We start from the raw sequence: 18,140 nt of genomic DNA, 5'->3' as shown, positions 1-18,140 counted from the left end.
AGTCACTTTCTAAGGCCTTCTCTGTGTCTTTTACAGATAGAAATGAAAAAGCTTACGGCACCTGGGATTCCCAGGCGGTCTTCCATCCAAGTACTAACCAGGCCCTACTCTGCTTAGCTTCTGAGATCAGACGAGATCAGGCGGAGCCAGAGAGGTATGGCCGTAAGCAACTGTATGTCCTCTTCCTAATCTTTTAAAATGTGTCAAAGGTTTTGGAGTTTTGATAATGAAAAATGAGTCACTTTCTAAGGCCTTCTCGATTTCTTCCAGAGAGAGAAATGAAAAAGCTTACGGCACCTGGGATTCCCAGGCGGTCTTCCATCCAAGTACTAACCAGGCCCTACTCTGCTTAACTTCTGAGATCAGACGAGATCAGGCGGAGCCAGAGAGGTATGGCCGTAAGCAACTGTATGTCCTCTACCTAATCTTTTAAAATGTGTCAAAGGTTTTGTAGTTTTGACAATTAAATGGAGTCACTTTCTAAGGCCTTCTCTGTGTCTTTTACAGATCGAAATGAAAAAGCGTACAGCACCTGGGATTCCCAGGCGGTCTTCCATCCAAGTACTAACCAGGCCCTACTCTGCTTAGCTTCTGAGATCAGACGAGATCAGGCGGAGCCAGAGAGGTATGGCCGTAAGCAACTGTATGTCCTCTACCTAATCTTTTAAAATGTGTCAAAGGTTTTGTAGTTTTGACAATGAAATGGAGTCACTTTCTAAGGCCTTCTCTGTGTCTTTTACAGATAGAAATGAAAAAGCTTACGGCACCTGGGATTCCCAGGCGGTCTTCCATCCAAGTACTAACCAGGCCCTACTCTGCTTAGCTTCTGAGATCAGACGAGATCAGGCGGAGCCAGAGAGGTATGGCCGTAAGCAACTGTATGTCCTCTTCCTAATCTTTTAAAATGTGTCAAAGGTTTTGGAGTTTTGATAATAAAAAAGGAGTCACTTTCTAATGCCTTCTCGATTTCTTCCAGAGAGAGAAATGAAAAAGCTTACGGCACCTGGGATTCCCAGGCGGTCTTCCATCCAAGTACTAACCAGGCCCTACTCTGCTTAGCTTCTGAGATCTGACGAGATCAGGCGGAGCCAGAGAGGTATGGCCGTAAGCAACTGTATGTCCTCTTCCTAATCTTTTAAAATGTGTCAAAGGTTTTGTAGTTTTGACAATGAAATGGAGTCACTTTCTAAGGCCTTCTCTGTGTCTTTTACAGATCGAAATGAAAAAGCTTACAGCACCTGGGATTCCCAGGCGGTCTTCCATCCAAGTACTAACCAGGCCCTACTCTGCTTAGCTTCTGAGATCAGACGAGATCAGGCAGAGCCAGAGAGGTATGGCCGTAAGCAACTGTATGTCCTCTTCCTAATCTTTTAAAATGTGTCTAAGGTTTTGGAGTTTTGATAATGAAAAAGGAGTCACTTTCTAATGCCTTCTCGATTTCTTCCAGAGAGAGAAATGAAAAAGCTTACGGCACCTGGGATTCCCAGGCGGTCTTCCATCCAAGTACTAACCAGGCCCTACTCTGCTTAGCTTCTGAGATCTGACGAGATCAGGCGGAGCCAGAGAGGTATGGCCGTAAGCAACTGAATGTCCTCTACCTAATCTTTTAAAATGTGTCAAAGGTTTTGTAGTTTTGACAATTAAATGGAGTCACTTTCTAAGGCCTTCTCTGTGTCTTTTACAGATCGAAATGAAAAAGCTTACAGCACCTGGGATTCCCAGGCGGTCTTCCATCCAAGTACTAACCAGGCCCTTCTCTGCTTAGCTTCTGAGATCAGACGAGATCAGGCGAAGCCAGAGAGGTATGGCCGTAAGCAACTGTATGTCCTCTTCCTAATATTTTAAAATGTGTCAAAGGTTTTGGAGTTTAGATAATGAAAAAGGAGTCACTTTCTAATGCCTTCTCGATTTCTTCCAGAGAGAGAAATGAAAAAGCTTACGGCACCTGGGATTCCCAGGCGGTCTTCCATCCAAGTACTAACCAGGCCCTACTCTGCTTAGCTTCTGAGATCAGACGAGATCAGGCGGAGCCAGAGAGGTATGGCCGTAAGCAACTGTATGTCCTCTTCCTAATCTTTTAAAATGTGTCAAAGGTTTTGGAGTTTTGATAATGAAAAAGGAGTCACTTTCTAATGCCTTCTCGATTTCTTCCAGAGAGAGAAATGAAAAAGCTTACGGCACCTGGGATTCCCAGGCGGTCTTCCATCCAAGTACTAACCAGGCCCTACTCTGCTTAGCTTCTGAGATCAGACGAGATCAGGCGGAGCCAGAGAGGTATGGCCGTAAGCAACTGTATGTCCTCTTCCTAATCTTTTAAAATGTGTCAAAGGTTTTGGAGTTTTGACAATGAAATGGAGTCACTTTCTAAGTTCTTCTTTGTGTCTTTTACAGATCGAAATAAAAAAGCTTACAGCACCTGGGATTCCCAGGCGGTCTTCCATCCAAGTACTAACCAGGCCCTACTCTGCTTAGCTTCTGAGATCAGACGAGATCAGGCGGAGCCAGAGAGGTATGGCCGTAAGCAACTGTATGTCCTCTTCCTAATATTTTAAAATGTGTCAAAGGTTTTGGAGTTTAGATAATGAAAAAGGAGTCACTTTCTAATGCCTTCTCGATTTCTTCCAGAGAGAGAAATGAAAAAGCTTACGGCACCTGGGATTCCCAGGCGGTCTTCCATCCAAGTACTAACCAGGCCCTACTCTGCTTAGCTTCTGAGATCTGACGAGATCAGGCGGAGCCAGAGAGGTATGGCCGTAAGCAACTGTATGTCCTCTTCCTAATCTTTTAAAATGTGTCAAAGGTTTTGTAGTTTTGACAATGAAATGGAGTCACTTTCTAAGGCCTTCTCTGTGTCTGTTACAGATCGAAATGAAAAAGCTTACAGCACCTGGGATTCCCAGGCGGTCTTCCATCCAAGTACTAACCAGGCCCTACTCTGCTTAGCTTCTGAGATCAGACGAGATCAGGCGGAGCCAGAGAGGTATGGCCGTAAGCAACTGTATGTCCTCTACCTAATCTTTTAAAATGTGTCAAAGGTTTTGTAGTTTTGACAATGAAAAAGGAGTCACTTTCTAATGCCTTCTCGATTTCTTCCAGAGAGAGAAATGAAAAAGCTTACGGCACCTGGGATTCCCAGGCGGTCTTCCATCCAAGTACTAACCAGGCCCTACTCTGCTTAGCTTCTGAGATCAGACGAGATCAGGCCGAGCCAGAGAGGTATGGCCGTAAGCAACTGTATGTCCTCTTCCTAATCTTTTAAAATGTGTCAAAGGTTTTGTAGTTTTGACAATGAAATGGAGTCACTTTCTAAGGCCTTCTCTGTGTCTTTTACAGATCGAAATGAAAAAGCTTACAGCACCTGGGATTCCCAGGCGGTCTTCCATCCAAGTACTAACCAGGCCCTACTCTGCTTAGCTTCTGAGATCAGACGAGATCAGGCGGAGCCAGAGAGGTATGGCCGTAAGCAACTGTATGTCCTCTACCTAATCTTTTAAAATGTGTCAAAGGTTTTGTAGTTTTGACAATTAAATGGAGTCACTTTCTAAGGCCTTCTCTGTGTCTTTTACAGATCGAAATGAAAAAGCTTACAGCACCTGGGATTCCCAGGCGGTCTTCCATCCAAGTACTAACCAGGCCCTACTCTGCTTAGCTTCTGAGATCTGACGAGATCAGGCGGAGCCAGAGAGGTATGGCCGTAAGCAACTGTATGTCCTCTTCCTAATCTTTTAAAATGTGTCAAATGTTTTGTAGTTTTGACAAAGAAATGGAGTCACTTTCTAAGGCCTTCTCTGTGTCTTTTACAGATCGAAATGAAAAAGCTTACAGCACCTGGGATTCCCAGGCGGTCTTCCATCCAAGTACTAACCAGGCCCTACTCTGCTTAGCTTCTGAGATCAGACGAGATCAGGCAGAGCCAGAGAGGTATGGCCGTAAGCAACTGTATGTCCTCTTCCTAATCTTTTAAAATGTGTCTAAGGTTTTGGAGTTTTGATAATGAAAAAGGAGTCACTTTCTAATGCCTTCTCGATTTCTTCCAGAGAGAGAAATGAAAAAGCTTACGGCACCTGGGATTCCCAGGCGGTCTTCCATCCAAGTACTAACCAGGCCCTACTCTGCTTAGCTTCTGAGATCAGACGAGATCAGGCGGAGCCAGAGAGGTATGGCCGTAAGCAACTGTATGTCCTCTACCTAATCTTTTAAAATGTGTCAAAGGTTTTGTAGTTTTGACAATGAAATGGAGTCACTTTCTAAGGCCTTCTCTGTGTCTTTTACAGATCGAAATGAAAAAGCTTACAGCACCTGGGATTCCCAGGCTGTCTTCCATCCAAGTACTAACCAGGCCCTACTCTGCTTAGCTTCTGAGATCAGACGAGATCAGGCGGAGCCAGAGAGGTATGGCCGTAAGCAACTGTATGTCCTCTTCCTAATCTTTTAAAATGTGTCAAAGGTTTTGTAGTTTTGACAATTAAATGGAGTCACTTTCTAAGTTCTTCTTTGTGTCTTTTACAGATCGAAATGAAAAAGCTTACAGCACCTGGGATTCCCAGGCGGTCTTCCATCCAAGTACTAACCAGGCCCTACTCTGCTTAGCTTCTGAGATCAGACGAGATCAGGCGAAGCCAGAGAGGTATGGCCGTAAGCAACTGTATGTCCTCTTCCTAATATTTTAAAATGTGTCAAAGGTTTTGGAGTTTAGATAATGAAAAAGGAGTCACTTTCTAATGCCTTCTCGATTTCTTCCAGAGAGAGAAATGAAAAAGCTTACAGCACCTGGGATTCCCAGGCGGTCTTCCATCCAAGTACTAACCAGGCCCTACTCTGCTTAGCTTCTGAGATCTGACGAGATCAGGCGGAGCCAGAGAGGTATGGCCGTAAGCAACTGTATGTCCTCTTCCTAATCTTTTAAAATGTGTCAAAGGTTTTGTAGTTTTGACAATGAAATGGAGTCACTTTCTAAGGCCTTCTCTGTGTCTTTTACAGATCGAAATGAAAAAGCTTACAGCACCTGGGATTCCCAGGCGGTCTTCCATCCAAGTACTAACCAGGCCCTACTCTGCTTAGCTTCTGAGATCTGACGAGATCAGGCGGAGCCAGAGAGGTATGGCCGTAAGCAACTGTATGTCCTCTTCCTAATCTTTTAAAATGTGTCAAAGGTTTTGTAGTTTTGACAAAGAAATGGAGTCACTTTCTAAGGCCTTCTCTGTGTCTTTTACAGATCGAAATGAAAAAGCTTACAGCACCTGGGATTCCCAGGCGGTCTTCCATCCAAGTACTAACCAGGCCCTACTCTGCTTAGCTTCTGAGATCAGACGAGATCAGGCAGAGCCAGAGAGGTATGGCCGTAAGCAACTGTATGTCCTCTTCCTAATCTTTTAAAATGTGTCTAAGGTTTTGGAGTTTTGATAATGAAAAAGGAGTCACTTTCTAATGCCTTCTCGATTTCTTCCAGAGAGAGAAATGAAAAAGCTTACGGCACCTGGGATTCCCAGGCGGTCTTCCATCCAAGTACTAACCAGGCCCTACTCTGCTTAGCTTCTGAGATCAGACGAGATCAGGCGGAGCCAGAGAGGTATGGCCGTAAGCAACTGTATGTCCTCTACCTAATCTTTTAAAATGTGTCAAAGGTTTTGGAGTTTTGACAATGAAATGGAGTCACTTTCTAAGTTCTTCTTTGTGTCTTTTACAGATCGAAATAAAAAAGCTTACAGCACCTGGGATTCCCAGGCGGTCTTCCATCCAAGTACTAACCAGGCCCTACTCTGCTTAGCTTCTGAGATCAGACGAGATCAGGCGAAGCCAGAGAGGTATGGCCGTAAGCAACTGTATGTCCTCTTCCTAATATTTTAAAATGTGTCAAAGGTTTTGGAGTTTAGATAATGAAAAAGGAGTCACTTTCTAATGCCTTCTCGATTTCTTCCAGAGAGAGAAATGAAAAAGCTTACGGCACCTGGGATTCCCAGGCGGTCTTCCATCCAAGTACTAACCAGGCCCTACTCTGCTTAGCTTCTGAGATCAGACGAGATCAGGCGGAGCCAGAGAGGTATGGCCGTAAGAAACTGTATGTCCTCTTCCTAATCTTTTAAAATGTGTCAAAGGTTTTGTAGTTTTGACAATGAAATGGAGTCACTTTCTAAGGCCTTCTCTGTGTCTTTTACAGATCGAAATGAAAAAGCTTACAGCACCTGGGATTCCCAGGCGGTCTTCCATCCAAGTACTAACCAGGCCCTACTCTGCTTAGCTTCTGAGATCAGACGAGATCAGGCGGAGCCAGAGAGGTATGGCCGTAAGCAACTGTATGTCCTCTTCCTAATCTTTTAAAATGTGTCAAAGGTTTTGGAGTTTTGATAATGAAAAAGGAGTCACTTTCTAAGGCCTTCTCGATTTCTTCCAGAGAGAGAAATGAAAAAGCTTACGGCACCTGGGATTCCCAGGCGGTCTTCCATCCAAGTACTAACCAGGCCCTACTCTGCTTAGCTTCTGAGATCAGACGAGATCAGGCGGAGCCAGAGAGGTATGGCCGTAAGCAACTGTATGTCCTCTACCTAATCTTTTAAAATGTGTCAAAGGTTTTGTAGTTTTGACAATTAAATGGAGTCACTTTCTAAGGCCTTCTCTGTGTCTTTTACAGATCGAAATGAAAAAGCTTACAGCACCTGGGATTCCCAGGCGGTCTTCCATCCAAGTACTAACCAGGCCCTACTCTGCTTAGCTTCTGAGATCAGACGAGATCAGGCGAAGCCAGAGAGGTATGGCCGTAAGCAACTGTATGTCCTCTTCCTAATATTTTAAAATGTGTCAAAGGTTTTGGAGTTTAGATAATGAAAAAGGAGTCACTTTCTAATGCCTTCTCGATTTCTTCCAGAGAGAGAAATGAAAAAGCTTACAGCACCTGGGATTCCCAGGCGGTCTTCCATCCAAGTACTAACCAGGCCCTACTCTGCTTAGCTTCTGAGATCTGACGAGATCAGGCGGAGCCAGAGAGGTATGGCCGTAAGCAACTGTATGTCCTCTTCCTAATCTTTTAAAATGTGTCAAAGGTTTTGTAGTTTTGACAATGAAATGGAGTCACTTTCTAAGGCCTTCTCTGTGTCTTTTACAGATCGAAATGAAAAAGCTTACAGCACCTGGGATTCCCAGGCGGTCTTCCATCCAAGTACTAACCAGGCCCTACTCTGCTTAGCTTCTGAGATCAGACGAGATCAGGCGAAGCCAGAGAGGTATGGCCGTAAGCAACTGTATGTCCTCTTCCTAATATTTTAAAATGTGTCAAAGGTTTTGGAGTTTAGATAATGAAAAAGGAGTCACTTTCTAATGCCTTCTCGATTTCTTCCAGAGAGAGAAATGAAAAAGCTTACGGCACCTGGGATTCCCAGGCGGTCTTCCATCCAAGTACTAACCAGGCCCTACTCTGCTTAGCTTCTGAGATCTGACGAGATCAGGCGGAGCCAGAGAGGTATGGCCGTAAGCAACTGTATGTCCTCTTCCTAATCTTTTAAAATGTGTCAAAGGTTTTGTAGTTTTGACAATGAAATGGAGTCACTTTCTAAGGCCTTCTCTGTGTCTGTTACAGATCGAAATGAAAAAGCTTACAGCACCTGGGATTCCCAGGCGGTCTTCCATCCAAGTACTAACCAGGCCCTACTCTGCTTAGCTTCTGAGATCAGACGAGATCAGGCGGAGCCAGAGAGGTATGGCCGTAAGCAACTGTATGTCCTCTTCCTAATATTTTAAAATGTGTCAAAGGTTTTGGAGTTTAGATAATGAAAAAGGAGTCACTTTCTAATGCCTTCTCGATTTCTTCCAGAGAGAGAAATGAAAAAGCTTACGGCACCTGGGATTCCCAGGCGGTCTTCCATCCAAGTACTAACCAGGCCCTACTCTGCTTAGCTTCTGAGATCTGACGAGATCAGGCGGAGCCAGAGAGGTATGGCCGTAAGCAACTGTATGTCCTCTTCCTAATCTTTTAAAATGTGTCAAAGGTTTTGTAGTTTTGACAATGAAATGGAGTCACTTTCTAAGGCCTTCTCTGTGTCTGTTACAGATCGAAATGAAAAAGCTTACAGCACCTGGGATTCCCAGGCGGTCTTCCATCCAAGTACTAACCAGGCCCTACTCTGCTTAGCTTCTGAGATCAGACGAGATCAGGCGGAGCCAGAGAGGTATGGCCGTAAGCAACTGTATGTCCTCTACCTAATCTTTTAAAATGTGTCAAAGGTTTTGTAGTTTTGACAATGAAAAAGGAGTCACTTTCTAATGCCTTCTCGATTTCTTCCAGAGAGAGAAATGAAAAAGCTTACGGCACCTGGGATTCCCAGGCGGTCTTCCATCCAAGTACTAACCAGGCCCTACTCTGCTTAGCTTCTGAGATCAGACGAGATCAGGCCGAGCCAGAGAGGTATGGCCGTAAGCAACTGTATGTCCTCTTCCTAATCTTTTAAAATGTGTCAAAGGTTTTGTAGTTTTGACAATGAAATGGAGTCACTTTCTAAGGCCTTCTCTGTGTCTTTTACAGATCGAAATGAAAAAGCTTACAGCACCTGGGATTCCCAGGCGGTCTTCCATCCAAGTACTAACCAGGCCCTACTCTGCTTAGCTTCTGAGATCAGACGAGATCAGGCGGAGCCAGAGAGGTATGGCCGTAAGCAACTGTATGTCCTCTACCTAATCTTTTAAAATGTGTCAAAGGTTTTGTAGTTTTGACAATTAAATGGAGTCACTTTCTAAGGCCTTCTCTGTGTCTTTTACAGATCGAAATGAAAAAGCTTACAGCACCTGGGATTCCCAGGCGGTCTTCCATCCAAGTACTAACCAGGCCCTACTCTGCTTAGCTTCTGAGATCTGACGAGATCAGGCGGAGCCAGAGAGGTATGGCCGTAAGCAACTGTATGTCCTCTTCCTAATCTTTTAAAATGTGTCAAATGCTTTGTAGTTTTGACAAAGAAATGGAGTCACTTTCTAAGGCCTTCTCTGTGTCTTTTACAGATCGAAATGAAAAAGCTTACAGCACCTGGGATTCCCAGGCGGTCTTCCATCCAAGTACTAACCAGGCCCTACTCTGCTTAGCTTCTGAGATCAGACGAGATCAGGCAGAGCCAGAGAGGTATGGCCGTAAGCAACTGTATGTCCTCTTCCTAATCTTTTAAAATGTGTCTAAGGTTTTGGAGTTTTGATAATGAAAAAGGAGTCACTTTCTAATGCCTTCTCGATTTCTTCCAGAGAGAGAAATGAAAAAGCTTACGGCACCTGGGATTCCCAGGCGGTCTTCCATCCAAGTACTAACCAGGCCCTACTCTGCTTAGCTTCTGAGATCAGACGAGATCAGGCGGAGCCAGAGAGGTATGGCCGTAAGCAACTGTATGTCCTCTACCTAATCTTTTAAAATGTGTCAAAGGTTTTGTAGTTTTGACAATGAAATGGAGTCACTTTCTAAGGCCTTCTCTGTGTCTTTTACAGATCGAAATGAAAAAGCTTACAGCACCTGGGATTCCCAGGCTGTCTTCCATCCAAGTACTAACCAGGCCCTACTCTGCTTAGCTTCTGAGATCAGACGAGATCAGGCGGAGCCAGAGAGGTATGGCCGTAAGCAACTGTATGTCCTCTTCCTAATCTTTTAAAATGTGTCAAAGGTTTTGTAGTTTTGACAATTAAATGGAGTCACTTTCTAAGTTCTTCTTTGTGTCTTTTACAGATCGAAATGAAAAAGCTTACAGCACCTGGGATTCCCAGGCGGTCTTCCATCCAAGTACTAACCAGGCCCTACTCTGCTTAGCTTCTGAGATCAGACGAGATCAGGCGAAGCCAGAGAGGTATGGCCGTAAGCAACTGTATGTCCTCTTCCTAATATTTTAAAATGTGTCAAAGGTTTTGGAGTTTAGATAATGAAAAAGGAGTCACTTTCTAATGCCTTCTCGATTTCTTCCAGAGAGAGAAATGAAAAAGCTTACAGCACCTGGGATTCCCAGGCGGTCTTCCATCCAAGTACTAACCAGGCCCTACTCTGCTTAGCTTCTGAGATCTGACGAGATCAGGCGGAGCCAGAGAGGTATGGCCGTAAGCAACTGTATGTCCTCTTCCTAATCTTTTAAAATGTGTCAAAGGTTTTGTAGTTTTGACAAAGAAATGGAGTCACTTTCTAAGGCCTTCTCTGTGTCTTTTACAGATCGAAATGAAAAAGCTTACAGCACCTGGGATTCCCAGGCGGTCTTCCATCCAAGTACTAACCAGGCCCTACTCTGCTTAGCTTCTGAGATCAGACGAGATCAGGCAGAGCCAGAGAGGTATGGCCGTAAGCAACTGTATGTCCTCTTCCTAATCTTTTAAAATGTGTCTAAGGTTTTGGAGTTTTGATAATGAAAAAGGAGTCACTTTCTAATGCCTTCTCGATTTCTTCCAGAGAGAGAAATGAAAAAGCTTACGGCACCTGGGATTCCCAGGCGGTCTTCCATCCAAGTACTAACCAGGCCCTACTCTGCTTAGCTTCTGAGATCAGACGAGATCAGGCGGAGCCAGAGAGGTATGGCCGTAAGCAACTGTATGTCCTCTACCTAATCTTTTAAAATGTGTCAAAGGTTTTGGAGTTTTGACAATGAAATGGAGTCACTTTCTAAGTTCTTCTTTGTGTCTTTTACAGATCGAAATAAAAAAGCTTACAGCACCTGGGATTCCCAGGCGGTCTTCCATCCAAGTACTAACCAGGCCCTACTCTGCTTAGCTTCTGAGATCAGACGAGATCAGGCGAAGCCAGAGAGGTATGGCCGTAAGCAACTGTATGTCCTCTTCCTAATATTTTAAAATGTGTCAAAGGTTTTGGAGTTTAGATAATGAAAAAGGAGTCACTTTCTAATGCCTTCTCGATTTCTTCCAGAGAGAGAAATGAAAAAGCTTACGGCACCTGGGATTCCCAGGCGGTCTTCCATCCAAGTACTAACCAGGCCCTACTCTGCTTAGCTTCTGAGATCAGACGAGATCAGGCGGAGCCAGAGAGGTATGGCCGTAAGAAACTGTATGTCCTCTTCCTAATCTTTTAAAATGTGTCAAAGGTTTTGTAGTTTTGACAATGAAATGGAGTCACTTTCTAAGGCCTTCTCTGTGTCTTTTACAGATCGAAATGAAAAAGCTTACAGCACCTGGGATTCCCAGGCGGTCTTCCATCCAAGTACTAACCAGGCCCTACTCTGCTTAGCTTCTGAGATCAGACGAGATCAGGCGGAGCCAGAGAGGTATGGCCGTAAGCAACTGTATGTCCTCTTCCTAATCTTTTAAAATGTGTCAAAGGTTTTGGAGTTTTGATAATGAAAAAGGAGTCACTTTCTAAGGCCTTCTCGATTTCTTCCAGAGAGAGAAATGAAAAAGCTTACGGCACCTGGGATTCCCAGGCGGTCTTCCATCCAAGTACTAACCAGGCCCTACTCTGCTTAGCTTCTGAGATCAGACGAGATCAGGCGGAGCCAGAGAGGTATGGCCGTAAGCAACTGTATGTCCTCTACCTAATCTTTTAAAATGTGTCAAAGGTTTTGTAGTTTTGACAATTAAATGGAGTCACTTTCTAAGGCCTTCTCTGTGTCTTTTACAGATCGAAATGAAAAAGCTTACAGCACCTGGGATTCCCAGGCGGTCTTCCATCCAAGTACTAACCAGGCCCTACTCTGCTTAGCTTCTGAGATCAGACGAGATCAGGCGAAGCCAGAGAGGTATGGCCGTAAGCAACTGTATGTCCTCTTCCTAATATTTTAAAATGTGTCAAAGGTTTTGGAGTTTAGATAATGAAAAAGGAGTCACTTTCTAATGCCTTCTCGATTTCTTCCAGAGAGAGAAATGAAAAAGCTTACAGCACCTGGGATTCCCAGGCGGTCTTCCATCCAAGTACTAACCAGGCCCTACTCTGCTTAGCTTCTGAGATCTGACGAGATCAGGCGGAGCCAGAGAGGTATGGCCGTAAGCAACTGTATGTCCTCTTCCTAATCTTTTAAAATGTGTCAAAGGTTTTGTAGTTTTGACAATGAAATGGAGTCACTTTCTAAGGCCTTCTCTGTGTCTTTTACAGATCGAAATGAAAAAGCTTACAGCACCTGGGATTCCCAGGCGGTCTTCCATCCAAGTACTAACCAGGCCCTACTCTGCTTAGCTTCTGAGATCAGACGAGATCAGGCGAAGCCAGAGAGGTATGGCCGTAAGCAACTGTATGTCCTCTTCCTAATATTTTAAAATGTGTCAAAGGTTTTGGAGTTTAGATAATGAAAAAGGAGTCACTTTCTAATGCCTTCTCGATTTCTTCCAGAGAGAGAAATGAAAAAGCTTACGGCACCTGGGATTCCCAGGCGGTCTTCCATCCAAGTACTAACCAGGCCCTACTCTGCTTAGCTTCTGAGATCTGACGAGATCAGGCGGAGCCAGAGAGGTATGGCCGTAAGCAACTGTATGTCCTCTTCCTAATCTTTTAAAATGTGTCAAAGGTTTTGTAGTTTTGACAATGAAATGGAGTCACTTTCTAAGGCCTTCTCTGTGTCTGTTACAGATCGAAATGAAAAAGCTTACAGCACCTGGGATTCCCAGGCGGTCTTCCATCCAAGTACTAACCAGGCCCTACTCTGCTTAGCTTCTGAGATCAGACGAGATCAGGCGGAGCCAGAGAGGTATGGCCGTAAGCAACTGTATGTCCTCTACCTAATCTTTTAAAATGTGTCAAAGGTTTTGTAGTTTTGACAATGAAAAAGGAGTCACTTTCTAATGCCTTCTCGATTTCTTCCAGAGAGAGAAATGAAAAAGCTTACGGCACCTGGGATTCCCAGGCGGTCTTCCATCCAAGTACTAACCAGGCCCTACTCTGCTTAGCTTCTGAGATCAGACGAGATCAGGCGGAGCCAGAGAGGTATGGCCGTAAGCAACTGTATGTCCTCTTCCTAATCTTTTAAAATGTGTCAAAGGTTTTGTAGTTTTGACAATGAAATGGAGTCACTTTCTAAGGCCTTCTCTGTGTCTTTTACAGATCGAAATGAAAAAGCTTACAGCACCTGGGATTCCCAGGCGGTCTTCCATCCAAGTACTAACCAGGCCCTACTCTGCTTAGCTTCTGAGATCAGACGAGATCAGGCAGAGCCAGAGAGGTATGGCCGTAAGCAACTGTATGTCCTCTTCCTAATCTTTTAAAATGTGTCTAAGGTTTTGGAGTTTTGATAATGAAAAAGGAGTCACTTTCTAATGCCTTCTCGATTTCTTCCAGAGAGAGAAATGAAAAAGCTTACGGCACCTGGGATTCCCAGGCGGTCTTCCATCCAAGTACTAACCAGGCCCTACTCTGCTTAGCTTCTGAGATCAGACGAGATCAGGCGGAGCCAGAGAGGTATGGCCGTAAGCAACTGTATGTCCTCTTCCTAATATTTTAAAATGTGTCAAAGGTTTTGGAGTTTAGATAATGAAAAAGGAGTCACTTTCTAATGCCTTCTCGATTTCTTCCAGAGAGAGAAATGAAAAAACTCACAGCACCTGGGATTCCCAGGCGGTCTTCCATCCAAGTACTAACCAGGCCCTACTCTGCTTAGCTTCTGAGATCAGACGAGATCAGGCGGAGCCAGAGAGGTATGGCCGTAAGCAACTGTATGTCCTCTACCTAATCTTTTAAAATGTGTCAAAGGTTTTGGAGTTTTGACAATGAAATGGAGTCACTTTCTAAGTTCTTCTTTGTGTCTTTTACAGATCGAAATAAAAAAGCTTACAGCACCTGGGATTCCCAGGCGGTCTTCCATCCAAGTACTAACCAGGCCCTACTCTGCTTAGCTTCTGAGATCAGACGAGATCAGGCGAAGCCAGAGAGGTATGGCCGTAAGCAACTGTATGTCCTCTTCCTAATATTTTAAAATGTGTCAAAGGTTTTGGAGTTTAGATAATGAAAAAGGAGTCACTTTCTAATGCCTTCTCGATTTCTTCCAGAGAGAGAAATGAAAAAGCTCACAGCACCTGGGATTCCCAGGCGGTCTTCCATCCAAGTACTAACCAGGCCCTACTCTGCTTAGCTTCTGAGATCTGACGAGATCAGGCGGAGCCAGAGAGGTATGGCCGTAAGCAACTGTATGTCCTCTTCCTAATCTTTTAAAATGTGTCAAAGGTTTTGTAGTTTTGACAATGAAATGGAGTCACTTTCTAAGGCCTTCTCTGTGTCTTTTACAGATCGAAATGAAAAAGCTTACAGCACCTGGGATTCCCAGGCGGTCTTCCATCCAAGTACTAACCAGGCCCTACTCTGCTTAGCTTCTGAGATCAGACGAGATCAGGCAGAGCCAGAGAGGTATGGCCGTAAGCAACTGTATGTCCTCTTCCTAATCTTTTAAAATGTGTCTAAGGTTTTGGAGTTTTGATAATGAAAAAGGAGTCACTTTCTAATGCCTTCTCGATTTCTTCCAGAGAGAGAAATGAAAAAGCTTACGGCACCTGGGATTCCCAGGCGGTCTTCCATCCAAGTACTAACCAGGCCCTACTCTGCTTAGCTTCTGAGATCAGACGAGATCAGGCGGAGCCAGAGAGGTATGGCCGTAAGCAACTGTATGTCCTCTACCTAATCTTTTAAAATGTGTCAAAGGTTTTGGAGTTTTGACAATGAAATGGAGTCACTTTCTAAGTTCTTCTTTGTGTCTTTTACAGATCGAAATAAAAAAGCTTACAGCACCTGGGATTCCCAGGCGGTCTTCCATCCAAGTACTAACCAGGCCCTACTCTGCTTAGCTTCTGAGATCAGACGAGATCAGGCGAAGCCAGAGAGGTATGGCCGTAAGCAACTGTATGTCCTCTTCCTAATATTTTAAAATGTGTCAAAGGTTTTGGAGTTTAGATAATGAAAAAGGAGTCACTTTCTAATGCCTTCTCGATTTCTTCCAGAGAGAGAAATGAAAAAGCTTACGGCACCTGGGATTCCGAGGCGGTCTTCCATCCAAGTACTAACCAGGCCCTACTCTGCTTAGCTTCTGAGATCTGACGAGATCAGGCGGAGCCAGAGAGGTATGGCCGTAAGCAACTGTATGTCCTCTTCCTAATCTTTTAAAATGTGTCAAAGGTTTTGTAGTTTTGACAATGAAATGGAGTCACTTTCTAAGGCCTTCTCTGTGTCTTTTACAGATCGAAATGAAAAAGCTTACAGCACCTGGGATTCCCAGGCGGTCTTCCATCCAAGTACTAACCAGGCCCTACTCTGCTTAGCTTCTGAGATCAGACGAGATCAGGCGGAGCCAGAGAGGTATGGCCGTAAGCAACTGTATGTCCTCTTCCTAATCTTTTAAAATGTGTCAAAGGTTTTGGAGTTTTGATAATGAAAAAGGAGTCACTTTCTAATGCCTTCTCGATTTCTTCCAGAGAGAGAAATGAAAAAGCTTACGGCACCTGGGATTCCCAGGCGGTCTTCCATCCAAGTACTAACCAGGCCCTACTCTGCTTAGCTTCTGAGATCAGACGAGATCAGGCGGAGCCAGAGAGGTATGGCCGTAAGCAACTGTATGTCCTCTTCCTAATCTTTTAAAATGTGTCAAAGGTTTTGTAGTTTTGACAATGAAATGGAGTCACTTTCTAAGGCCTTCTCTGTGTCTTTTACAGATCGAAATGAAAAAGCTTACAGCACCTGGGATTCCCAGGCGGTCTTCCATCCAAGTACTAACCAGGCCCTACTCTGCTTAGCTTCTGAGATCAGACGAGATCAGGCGGAGCCAGAGAGGTATGGCCGTAAGCAACTGTATGTCCTCTTCCTAATCTTTTAAAATGTGTCAAAGGTTTTGGAGTTTTGATAATGAAAAAGGAGTCACTTTCTAATGCCTTCTCGATTTCTTCCAGAGAGAGAAATGAAAAAGCTTACGGCACCTGGGATTCCCAGGCGGTCTTCCATCCAAGTACTAACCAGGCCCTACTCTGCTTAGCTTTTGAGATCAGACGAGATCAGGCGGAGCCAGAGAGGTATGGCCGTAAGCAACCTTATGTCCTCTACCTAATCTTTTAAAATGTGTCAAAGGTTTTGGAGTTTTGACAATGAAATGGAGTCACTTTCTAAGTTCTTCTTTGTGTCTTTTACAGATCGAAATAAAAAAGCTTACAGCACCTGGGATTCCCAGGCGGTCTTCCATCCAAGTACTAACCAGGCCCTACTCTGCTTAGCTTCTGAGATCAGACGAGATCAGGCGAAGCCAGAGAGGTATGGCCGTAAGCAACTGTATGTCCTCTTCCTAATATTTTAAAATGTGTCAAAGGTTTTGGAGTTTAGATAATGAAAAAGGAGTCACTTTCTAATGCCTTCTCGATTTCTTCCAGAGAGAGAAATGAAAAAGCTTACGGCACCTGGGATTCCCAGGCGGTCTTCCATCCAAGTACTAACCAGGCCCTACTCTGCTTAGCTTCTGAGATCTGACGAGATCAGGCGGAGCCAGAGAGGTATGGCCGTAAGCAACTGTATGTCCTCTTCCTAATCTTTTAAAATGTGTCAAAGGTTTTGTAGTTTTGACAATGAAATGGAGTCACTTTCTAAGGCCTTCTCTGTGTCTTTTACAGATCGAAATGAAAAAGCTTACAGCACCTGGGATTCCCAGGCGGTCTTCCATCCAAGTACTAACCAGGCCCTACTCTGCTTAGCTTCTGAGATCAGACGGAGCCAGAGAGGTATGGCTGTAAGCAACTGTATGTCCTCTTCCTAATCTTTTAAAATGTGTCAAAGGTTTTGGAGTTTTGATAATGAAAAAGGAGTCACTTTCTAATGCCTTCTCGATTTCTTCCAGAGAGAGAAATGAAAAAGCTTACGGCACCTGGGATTCCCAGGCGGTCTTCCATCCAAGTACTAACCAGGCCCTACTCTGCTTAGCTTCTGAGAGCAGACGAGATCAGGCGGAGCCAGAGAGGTATGGCCGTAAGCAACTGTATGTCCTCTACCTAATCTTTTAAAATGTGTCAAAGGTTTTGTAGTTTTGACAATTAAATGGAGTCACTTTCTAAGGCCTTCTCTGTGTCTTTTACAGATCGAAATGAAAAAGCGTACAGCACCTGGGATTCCCAGGCGGTCTTCCATCCAAGTACTAACCAGGCCCTACTCTGCTTAGCTTCTGAGATCAGACGGAGCCAGAGAGGTATGGCTGTAAGCAACTGTATGTCCTCTTCCTAATCTTTTAAAATGTGTCAAAGGTTTTGGAGTTTTGATAATGAAAAAGGAGTCACTTTCTAATGCCTTCTCGATTTCTTCCAGAGAGAGAAATGAAAAAGCTTACGGCACCTGGGATTCCCAGGCGGTCTTCCATCCAAGTACTAACAGGCCCTACTCTGCTTAGCTTCTGAGATCAGACGAGATCAGGCGGAGCCAGAGAGGTATGGCCGTAAGCAACTGTATGTCCTCTACCTAATCTTTTAAAATGTGTCAAAGGTTTTGTAGTTTTGACAATTAAATGGAGTCACTTTCTAAGGCCTTCTCTGTGTCTTTTACAGATCGAAATGAAAAAGCGTACAGCACCTGGGATTCCCAGGCGGTCTTCCATCCAAGTACTAACCAGGCCCTACTCTGCTTAGCTTCTGAGATCAGACGAGATCAGGCGGAGCCAGAGAGGTATGGCCGTAAGCAACTGTATGTCCTCTACCTAATCTTTTAAAATGTGTCAAAGGTTTTGTAGTTTTGACAATGAAATGGAGTCACTTTCTAAGGCCTTCTCTGTGTCTTTTACAGATCGAAATGAAAAAGCTTACAGCACCTGGGATTCCCAGGCGGTCTTCCATCCAAGTACTAACCAGGCCCTACTCTGCTTAGCTTCTGAGATCTGACGAGATCAGGCGGAGCCAGAGAGGTATGGCCGTAAGCAACTGTATGTCCTCTACCTAATCTTTTAAAATGTGTCAAAGGTTTTGGAGTTTTGATAATGAAAAAGGAGTCACTTTCTAAGGCCTTCTCTGTGTCTTTTACAGATCGAAATGAAAAAGCTTACAGCACCTGGGATTCCCAGGCGGTCTTCCATCCAAGTACTAACCAGGCCCTACTCTGCTTAGCTTCTGAGATCAGACGAGATCAGGCCGAGCCAGAGAGGTATGGCCGTAAGCAACTGTATGTCCTCTTCCTAATCTTTTAAAATGTGTCAAAGGTTTTGGAGTTTTGATAATGAAAAAGGAGTCACTTTCTAATGCCTTCTCGATTTCTT

General features: G+C 44.3%; 75 non-coding genes and 2 pseudogenes across 75 annotated transcripts; all 77 read right to left on the bottom strand.

The window, feature by feature from the left end:
- Positions 1–49: 49 nt before the first annotated feature.
- LOC144401267 (5S ribosomal RNA) lies at positions 50–168 on the bottom strand. The gene has a single exon (XR_013463202.1). It is a non-coding gene; the product is annotated as a 5S ribosomal RNA (ribosomal RNA).
- A 117-nt stretch (positions 169–285) lies between these two features.
- On the bottom strand, positions 286–404 carry LOC144401685 (5S ribosomal RNA). The gene has a single exon (XR_013463620.1). It is a non-coding gene; the product is annotated as a 5S ribosomal RNA (ribosomal RNA).
- A 116-nt stretch (positions 405–520) lies between these two features.
- Positions 521–639, bottom strand: LOC144398572 (5S ribosomal RNA). Its single transcript, XR_013460719.1, has one exon. It is a non-coding gene; the product is annotated as a 5S ribosomal RNA (ribosomal RNA).
- Positions 640–755: 116 nt separating this feature from the next.
- Positions 756–874, bottom strand: LOC144401266 (5S ribosomal RNA). Its single transcript, XR_013463201.1, has one exon. It is a non-coding gene; the product is annotated as a 5S ribosomal RNA (ribosomal RNA).
- Positions 875–991: 117 nt separating this feature from the next.
- LOC144402005 (5S ribosomal RNA) lies at positions 992–1,110 on the bottom strand. Its single transcript, XR_013463939.1, has one exon. It is a non-coding gene; the product is annotated as a 5S ribosomal RNA (ribosomal RNA).
- Positions 1,111–1,226: 116 nt separating this feature from the next.
- LOC144397899 (5S ribosomal RNA) lies at positions 1,227–1,345 on the bottom strand. The gene has a single exon (XR_013460046.1). It is a non-coding gene; the product is annotated as a 5S ribosomal RNA (ribosomal RNA).
- Positions 1,346–1,462: 117 nt separating this feature from the next.
- LOC144401993 (5S ribosomal RNA) lies at positions 1,463–1,581 on the bottom strand. Its single transcript, XR_013463928.1, has one exon. It is a non-coding gene; the product is annotated as a 5S ribosomal RNA (ribosomal RNA).
- A 116-nt stretch (positions 1,582–1,697) lies between these two features.
- Positions 1,698–1,816, bottom strand: LOC144397513 (5S ribosomal RNA). The gene has a single exon (XR_013459659.1). It is a non-coding gene; the product is annotated as a 5S ribosomal RNA (ribosomal RNA).
- Positions 1,817–1,933: 117 nt separating this feature from the next.
- On the bottom strand, positions 1,934–2,052 carry LOC144401265 (5S ribosomal RNA). Its single transcript, XR_013463200.1, has one exon. It is a non-coding gene; the product is annotated as a 5S ribosomal RNA (ribosomal RNA).
- A 117-nt stretch (positions 2,053–2,169) lies between these two features.
- Positions 2,170–2,288, bottom strand: LOC144401264 (5S ribosomal RNA). Its single transcript, XR_013463199.1, has one exon. It is a non-coding gene; the product is annotated as a 5S ribosomal RNA (ribosomal RNA).
- Positions 2,289–2,404: 116 nt separating this feature from the next.
- LOC144395439 (5S ribosomal RNA) lies at positions 2,405–2,523 on the bottom strand. Its single transcript, XR_013457573.1, has one exon. It is a non-coding gene; the product is annotated as a 5S ribosomal RNA (ribosomal RNA).
- A 117-nt stretch (positions 2,524–2,640) lies between these two features.
- LOC144401982 (5S ribosomal RNA) lies at positions 2,641–2,759 on the bottom strand. The gene has a single exon (XR_013463917.1). It is a non-coding gene; the product is annotated as a 5S ribosomal RNA (ribosomal RNA).
- Positions 2,760–2,875: 116 nt separating this feature from the next.
- Positions 2,876–2,994, bottom strand: LOC144395438 (5S ribosomal RNA). Its single transcript, XR_013457572.1, has one exon. It is a non-coding gene; the product is annotated as a 5S ribosomal RNA (ribosomal RNA).
- Positions 2,995–3,111: 117 nt separating this feature from the next.
- On the bottom strand, positions 3,112–3,230 carry LOC144399012 (5S ribosomal RNA). Its single transcript, XR_013461157.1, has one exon. It is a non-coding gene; the product is annotated as a 5S ribosomal RNA (ribosomal RNA).
- Positions 3,231–3,346: 116 nt separating this feature from the next.
- LOC144395437 (5S ribosomal RNA) lies at positions 3,347–3,465 on the bottom strand. Its single transcript, XR_013457571.1, has one exon. It is a non-coding gene; the product is annotated as a 5S ribosomal RNA (ribosomal RNA).
- A 116-nt stretch (positions 3,466–3,581) lies between these two features.
- LOC144389540 (5S ribosomal RNA) lies at positions 3,582–3,700 on the bottom strand. Its single transcript, XR_013453655.1, has one exon. It is a non-coding gene; the product is annotated as a 5S ribosomal RNA (ribosomal RNA).
- Positions 3,701–3,816: 116 nt separating this feature from the next.
- On the bottom strand, positions 3,817–3,935 carry LOC144397898 (5S ribosomal RNA). Its single transcript, XR_013460045.1, has one exon. It is a non-coding gene; the product is annotated as a 5S ribosomal RNA (ribosomal RNA).
- Positions 3,936–4,052: 117 nt separating this feature from the next.
- On the bottom strand, positions 4,053–4,171 carry LOC144401263 (5S ribosomal RNA). The gene has a single exon (XR_013463198.1). It is a non-coding gene; the product is annotated as a 5S ribosomal RNA (ribosomal RNA).
- Positions 4,172–4,287: 116 nt separating this feature from the next.
- LOC144399475 (5S ribosomal RNA) lies at positions 4,288–4,406 on the bottom strand. Its single transcript, XR_013461621.1, has one exon. It is a non-coding gene; the product is annotated as a 5S ribosomal RNA (ribosomal RNA).
- A 116-nt stretch (positions 4,407–4,522) lies between these two features.
- On the bottom strand, positions 4,523–4,641 carry LOC144390983 (5S ribosomal RNA). Its single transcript, XR_013454840.1, has one exon. It is a non-coding gene; the product is annotated as a 5S ribosomal RNA (ribosomal RNA).
- Positions 4,642–4,758: 117 nt separating this feature from the next.
- On the bottom strand, positions 4,759–4,877 carry LOC144389538 (5S ribosomal RNA). The gene has a single exon (XR_013453654.1). It is a non-coding gene; the product is annotated as a 5S ribosomal RNA (ribosomal RNA).
- A 116-nt stretch (positions 4,878–4,993) lies between these two features.
- Positions 4,994–5,112, bottom strand: LOC144389536 (5S ribosomal RNA). The gene has a single exon (XR_013453653.1). It is a non-coding gene; the product is annotated as a 5S ribosomal RNA (ribosomal RNA).
- A 116-nt stretch (positions 5,113–5,228) lies between these two features.
- On the bottom strand, positions 5,229–5,347 carry LOC144397897 (5S ribosomal RNA). The gene has a single exon (XR_013460044.1). It is a non-coding gene; the product is annotated as a 5S ribosomal RNA (ribosomal RNA).
- A 117-nt stretch (positions 5,348–5,464) lies between these two features.
- LOC144401262 (5S ribosomal RNA) lies at positions 5,465–5,583 on the bottom strand. The gene has a single exon (XR_013463197.1). It is a non-coding gene; the product is annotated as a 5S ribosomal RNA (ribosomal RNA).
- Positions 5,584–5,699: 116 nt separating this feature from the next.
- Positions 5,700–5,818, bottom strand: LOC144390977 (5S ribosomal RNA). Its single transcript, XR_013454830.1, has one exon. It is a non-coding gene; the product is annotated as a 5S ribosomal RNA (ribosomal RNA).
- Positions 5,819–5,935: 117 nt separating this feature from the next.
- On the bottom strand, positions 5,936–6,054 carry LOC144397657 (5S ribosomal RNA). The gene has a single exon (XR_013459803.1). It is a non-coding gene; the product is annotated as a 5S ribosomal RNA (ribosomal RNA).
- A 116-nt stretch (positions 6,055–6,170) lies between these two features.
- On the bottom strand, positions 6,171–6,289 carry LOC144395436 (5S ribosomal RNA). Its single transcript, XR_013457570.1, has one exon. It is a non-coding gene; the product is annotated as a 5S ribosomal RNA (ribosomal RNA).
- A 117-nt stretch (positions 6,290–6,406) lies between these two features.
- LOC144401261 (5S ribosomal RNA) lies at positions 6,407–6,525 on the bottom strand. Its single transcript, XR_013463196.1, has one exon. It is a non-coding gene; the product is annotated as a 5S ribosomal RNA (ribosomal RNA).
- A 116-nt stretch (positions 6,526–6,641) lies between these two features.
- Positions 6,642–6,760, bottom strand: LOC144390976 (5S ribosomal RNA). Its single transcript, XR_013454824.1, has one exon. It is a non-coding gene; the product is annotated as a 5S ribosomal RNA (ribosomal RNA).
- A 117-nt stretch (positions 6,761–6,877) lies between these two features.
- Positions 6,878–6,996, bottom strand: LOC144389531 (5S ribosomal RNA). Its single transcript, XR_013453648.1, has one exon. It is a non-coding gene; the product is annotated as a 5S ribosomal RNA (ribosomal RNA).
- Positions 6,997–7,112: 116 nt separating this feature from the next.
- LOC144390973 (5S ribosomal RNA) lies at positions 7,113–7,231 on the bottom strand. The gene has a single exon (XR_013454820.1). It is a non-coding gene; the product is annotated as a 5S ribosomal RNA (ribosomal RNA).
- Positions 7,232–7,348: 117 nt separating this feature from the next.
- On the bottom strand, positions 7,349–7,467 carry LOC144401971 (5S ribosomal RNA). Its single transcript, XR_013463906.1, has one exon. It is a non-coding gene; the product is annotated as a 5S ribosomal RNA (ribosomal RNA).
- Positions 7,468–7,583: 116 nt separating this feature from the next.
- On the bottom strand, positions 7,584–7,702 carry LOC144395435 (5S ribosomal RNA). The gene has a single exon (XR_013457569.1). It is a non-coding gene; the product is annotated as a 5S ribosomal RNA (ribosomal RNA).
- A 117-nt stretch (positions 7,703–7,819) lies between these two features.
- Positions 7,820–7,938, bottom strand: LOC144401960 (5S ribosomal RNA). Its single transcript, XR_013463895.1, has one exon. It is a non-coding gene; the product is annotated as a 5S ribosomal RNA (ribosomal RNA).
- Positions 7,939–8,054: 116 nt separating this feature from the next.
- LOC144395434 (5S ribosomal RNA) lies at positions 8,055–8,173 on the bottom strand. Its single transcript, XR_013457568.1, has one exon. It is a non-coding gene; the product is annotated as a 5S ribosomal RNA (ribosomal RNA).
- A 117-nt stretch (positions 8,174–8,290) lies between these two features.
- Positions 8,291–8,409, bottom strand: LOC144399011 (5S ribosomal RNA). The gene has a single exon (XR_013461156.1). It is a non-coding gene; the product is annotated as a 5S ribosomal RNA (ribosomal RNA).
- Positions 8,410–8,525: 116 nt separating this feature from the next.
- LOC144395433 (5S ribosomal RNA) lies at positions 8,526–8,644 on the bottom strand. The gene has a single exon (XR_013457567.1). It is a non-coding gene; the product is annotated as a 5S ribosomal RNA (ribosomal RNA).
- Positions 8,645–8,760: 116 nt separating this feature from the next.
- LOC144389530 (5S ribosomal RNA) lies at positions 8,761–8,879 on the bottom strand. Its single transcript, XR_013453646.1, has one exon. It is a non-coding gene; the product is annotated as a 5S ribosomal RNA (ribosomal RNA).
- Positions 8,880–8,995: 116 nt separating this feature from the next.
- LOC144397896 (5S ribosomal RNA) lies at positions 8,996–9,114 on the bottom strand. The gene has a single exon (XR_013460043.1). It is a non-coding gene; the product is annotated as a 5S ribosomal RNA (ribosomal RNA).
- A 117-nt stretch (positions 9,115–9,231) lies between these two features.
- LOC144401260 (5S ribosomal RNA) lies at positions 9,232–9,350 on the bottom strand. Its single transcript, XR_013463195.1, has one exon. It is a non-coding gene; the product is annotated as a 5S ribosomal RNA (ribosomal RNA).
- A 116-nt stretch (positions 9,351–9,466) lies between these two features.
- On the bottom strand, positions 9,467–9,585 carry LOC144399474 (5S ribosomal RNA). Its single transcript, XR_013461620.1, has one exon. It is a non-coding gene; the product is annotated as a 5S ribosomal RNA (ribosomal RNA).
- A 116-nt stretch (positions 9,586–9,701) lies between these two features.
- Positions 9,702–9,820, bottom strand: LOC144390968 (5S ribosomal RNA). Its single transcript, XR_013454817.1, has one exon. It is a non-coding gene; the product is annotated as a 5S ribosomal RNA (ribosomal RNA).
- Positions 9,821–9,937: 117 nt separating this feature from the next.
- On the bottom strand, positions 9,938–10,056 carry LOC144389529 (5S ribosomal RNA). Its single transcript, XR_013453645.1, has one exon. It is a non-coding gene; the product is annotated as a 5S ribosomal RNA (ribosomal RNA).
- A 116-nt stretch (positions 10,057–10,172) lies between these two features.
- Positions 10,173–10,291, bottom strand: LOC144397895 (5S ribosomal RNA). Its single transcript, XR_013460042.1, has one exon. It is a non-coding gene; the product is annotated as a 5S ribosomal RNA (ribosomal RNA).
- A 117-nt stretch (positions 10,292–10,408) lies between these two features.
- Positions 10,409–10,527, bottom strand: LOC144401259 (5S ribosomal RNA). Its single transcript, XR_013463194.1, has one exon. It is a non-coding gene; the product is annotated as a 5S ribosomal RNA (ribosomal RNA).
- Positions 10,528–10,643: 116 nt separating this feature from the next.
- Positions 10,644–10,762, bottom strand: LOC144390965 (5S ribosomal RNA). The gene has a single exon (XR_013454815.1). It is a non-coding gene; the product is annotated as a 5S ribosomal RNA (ribosomal RNA).
- Positions 10,763–10,879: 117 nt separating this feature from the next.
- LOC144397655 (5S ribosomal RNA) lies at positions 10,880–10,998 on the bottom strand. The gene has a single exon (XR_013459801.1). It is a non-coding gene; the product is annotated as a 5S ribosomal RNA (ribosomal RNA).
- Positions 10,999–11,114: 116 nt separating this feature from the next.
- On the bottom strand, positions 11,115–11,233 carry LOC144395432 (5S ribosomal RNA). Its single transcript, XR_013457566.1, has one exon. It is a non-coding gene; the product is annotated as a 5S ribosomal RNA (ribosomal RNA).
- Positions 11,234–11,350: 117 nt separating this feature from the next.
- On the bottom strand, positions 11,351–11,469 carry LOC144401257 (5S ribosomal RNA). Its single transcript, XR_013463192.1, has one exon. It is a non-coding gene; the product is annotated as a 5S ribosomal RNA (ribosomal RNA).
- A 116-nt stretch (positions 11,470–11,585) lies between these two features.
- LOC144390963 (5S ribosomal RNA) lies at positions 11,586–11,704 on the bottom strand. Its single transcript, XR_013454807.1, has one exon. It is a non-coding gene; the product is annotated as a 5S ribosomal RNA (ribosomal RNA).
- Positions 11,705–11,821: 117 nt separating this feature from the next.
- LOC144389528 (5S ribosomal RNA) lies at positions 11,822–11,940 on the bottom strand. The gene has a single exon (XR_013453641.1). It is a non-coding gene; the product is annotated as a 5S ribosomal RNA (ribosomal RNA).
- A 116-nt stretch (positions 11,941–12,056) lies between these two features.
- Positions 12,057–12,175, bottom strand: LOC144390962 (5S ribosomal RNA). The gene has a single exon (XR_013454802.1). It is a non-coding gene; the product is annotated as a 5S ribosomal RNA (ribosomal RNA).
- Positions 12,176–12,292: 117 nt separating this feature from the next.
- Positions 12,293–12,411, bottom strand: LOC144401949 (5S ribosomal RNA). Its single transcript, XR_013463884.1, has one exon. It is a non-coding gene; the product is annotated as a 5S ribosomal RNA (ribosomal RNA).
- A 116-nt stretch (positions 12,412–12,527) lies between these two features.
- On the bottom strand, positions 12,528–12,646 carry LOC144395430 (5S ribosomal RNA). Its single transcript, XR_013457564.1, has one exon. It is a non-coding gene; the product is annotated as a 5S ribosomal RNA (ribosomal RNA).
- A 117-nt stretch (positions 12,647–12,763) lies between these two features.
- On the bottom strand, positions 12,764–12,882 carry LOC144401256 (5S ribosomal RNA). The gene has a single exon (XR_013463191.1). It is a non-coding gene; the product is annotated as a 5S ribosomal RNA (ribosomal RNA).
- Positions 12,883–12,998: 116 nt separating this feature from the next.
- LOC144397894 (5S ribosomal RNA) lies at positions 12,999–13,117 on the bottom strand. The gene has a single exon (XR_013460041.1). It is a non-coding gene; the product is annotated as a 5S ribosomal RNA (ribosomal RNA).
- A 117-nt stretch (positions 13,118–13,234) lies between these two features.
- On the bottom strand, positions 13,235–13,353 carry LOC144401255 (5S ribosomal RNA). Its single transcript, XR_013463190.1, has one exon. It is a non-coding gene; the product is annotated as a 5S ribosomal RNA (ribosomal RNA).
- Positions 13,354–13,470: 117 nt separating this feature from the next.
- Positions 13,471–13,589, bottom strand: LOC144398824 (5S ribosomal RNA). Its single transcript, XR_013460971.1, has one exon. It is a non-coding gene; the product is annotated as a 5S ribosomal RNA (ribosomal RNA).
- A 116-nt stretch (positions 13,590–13,705) lies between these two features.
- On the bottom strand, positions 13,706–13,824 carry LOC144390959 (5S ribosomal RNA). Its single transcript, XR_013454799.1, has one exon. It is a non-coding gene; the product is annotated as a 5S ribosomal RNA (ribosomal RNA).
- Positions 13,825–13,941: 117 nt separating this feature from the next.
- On the bottom strand, positions 13,942–14,060 carry LOC144397518 (5S ribosomal RNA). The gene has a single exon (XR_013459664.1). It is a non-coding gene; the product is annotated as a 5S ribosomal RNA (ribosomal RNA).
- A 116-nt stretch (positions 14,061–14,176) lies between these two features.
- On the bottom strand, positions 14,177–14,295 carry LOC144397893 (5S ribosomal RNA). Its single transcript, XR_013460040.1, has one exon. It is a non-coding gene; the product is annotated as a 5S ribosomal RNA (ribosomal RNA).
- Positions 14,296–14,412: 117 nt separating this feature from the next.
- LOC144401254 (5S ribosomal RNA) lies at positions 14,413–14,531 on the bottom strand. Its single transcript, XR_013463189.1, has one exon. It is a non-coding gene; the product is annotated as a 5S ribosomal RNA (ribosomal RNA).
- A 116-nt stretch (positions 14,532–14,647) lies between these two features.
- Positions 14,648–14,766, bottom strand: LOC144390957 (5S ribosomal RNA). Its single transcript, XR_013454797.1, has one exon. It is a non-coding gene; the product is annotated as a 5S ribosomal RNA (ribosomal RNA).
- Positions 14,767–14,883: 117 nt separating this feature from the next.
- On the bottom strand, positions 14,884–15,002 carry LOC144398148 (5S ribosomal RNA). Its single transcript, XR_013460295.1, has one exon. It is a non-coding gene; the product is annotated as a 5S ribosomal RNA (ribosomal RNA).
- A 116-nt stretch (positions 15,003–15,118) lies between these two features.
- LOC144395429 (5S ribosomal RNA) lies at positions 15,119–15,237 on the bottom strand. The gene has a single exon (XR_013457563.1). It is a non-coding gene; the product is annotated as a 5S ribosomal RNA (ribosomal RNA).
- Positions 15,238–15,354: 117 nt separating this feature from the next.
- LOC144401253 (5S ribosomal RNA) lies at positions 15,355–15,473 on the bottom strand. The gene has a single exon (XR_013463188.1). It is a non-coding gene; the product is annotated as a 5S ribosomal RNA (ribosomal RNA).
- A 116-nt stretch (positions 15,474–15,589) lies between these two features.
- LOC144395428 (5S ribosomal RNA) lies at positions 15,590–15,708 on the bottom strand. Its single transcript, XR_013457562.1, has one exon. It is a non-coding gene; the product is annotated as a 5S ribosomal RNA (ribosomal RNA).
- Positions 15,709–15,825: 117 nt separating this feature from the next.
- On the bottom strand, positions 15,826–15,944 carry LOC144398180 (5S ribosomal RNA). The gene has a single exon (XR_013460327.1). It is a non-coding gene; the product is annotated as a 5S ribosomal RNA (ribosomal RNA).
- A 116-nt stretch (positions 15,945–16,060) lies between these two features.
- Positions 16,061–16,179, bottom strand: LOC144390954 (5S ribosomal RNA). The gene has a single exon (XR_013454793.1). It is a non-coding gene; the product is annotated as a 5S ribosomal RNA (ribosomal RNA).
- Positions 16,180–16,296: 117 nt separating this feature from the next.
- On the bottom strand, positions 16,297–16,415 carry LOC144401938 (5S ribosomal RNA). Its single transcript, XR_013463873.1, has one exon. It is a non-coding gene; the product is annotated as a 5S ribosomal RNA (ribosomal RNA).
- A 116-nt stretch (positions 16,416–16,531) lies between these two features.
- LOC144399896 (5S ribosomal RNA) lies at positions 16,532–16,640 on the bottom strand (annotated as a pseudogene).
- A 117-nt stretch (positions 16,641–16,757) lies between these two features.
- On the bottom strand, positions 16,758–16,876 carry LOC144398414 (5S ribosomal RNA). The gene has a single exon (XR_013460561.1). It is a non-coding gene; the product is annotated as a 5S ribosomal RNA (ribosomal RNA).
- Positions 16,877–16,992: 116 nt separating this feature from the next.
- On the bottom strand, positions 16,993–17,101 carry LOC144399997 (5S ribosomal RNA; annotated as a pseudogene).
- Positions 17,102–17,218: 117 nt separating this feature from the next.
- Positions 17,219–17,336, bottom strand: LOC144399412 (5S ribosomal RNA). Its single transcript, XR_013461557.1, has one exon. It is a non-coding gene; the product is annotated as a 5S ribosomal RNA (ribosomal RNA).
- A 116-nt stretch (positions 17,337–17,452) lies between these two features.
- Positions 17,453–17,571, bottom strand: LOC144398571 (5S ribosomal RNA). The gene has a single exon (XR_013460718.1). It is a non-coding gene; the product is annotated as a 5S ribosomal RNA (ribosomal RNA).
- Positions 17,572–17,687: 116 nt separating this feature from the next.
- On the bottom strand, positions 17,688–17,806 carry LOC144389527 (5S ribosomal RNA). Its single transcript, XR_013453639.1, has one exon. It is a non-coding gene; the product is annotated as a 5S ribosomal RNA (ribosomal RNA).
- Positions 17,807–17,923: 117 nt separating this feature from the next.
- Positions 17,924–18,042, bottom strand: LOC144399166 (5S ribosomal RNA). Its single transcript, XR_013461311.1, has one exon. It is a non-coding gene; the product is annotated as a 5S ribosomal RNA (ribosomal RNA).
- Positions 18,043–18,140: the final 98 nt, after the last annotated feature.

Source organism: Gasterosteus aculeatus, chromosome 2 (genome assembly GCF_964276395.1).
Source record: "Gasterosteus aculeatus chromosome 2, fGasAcu3.hap1.1, whole genome shotgun sequence".
Classification (NCBI taxonomy): domain Eukaryota; kingdom Metazoa; phylum Chordata; class Actinopteri; order Perciformes; family Gasterosteidae; genus Gasterosteus; species Gasterosteus aculeatus.
The sequence above is the reverse complement of the archived record's forward strand: the minus strand, read 5'-3'. Positions and strand labels throughout refer to the sequence as shown.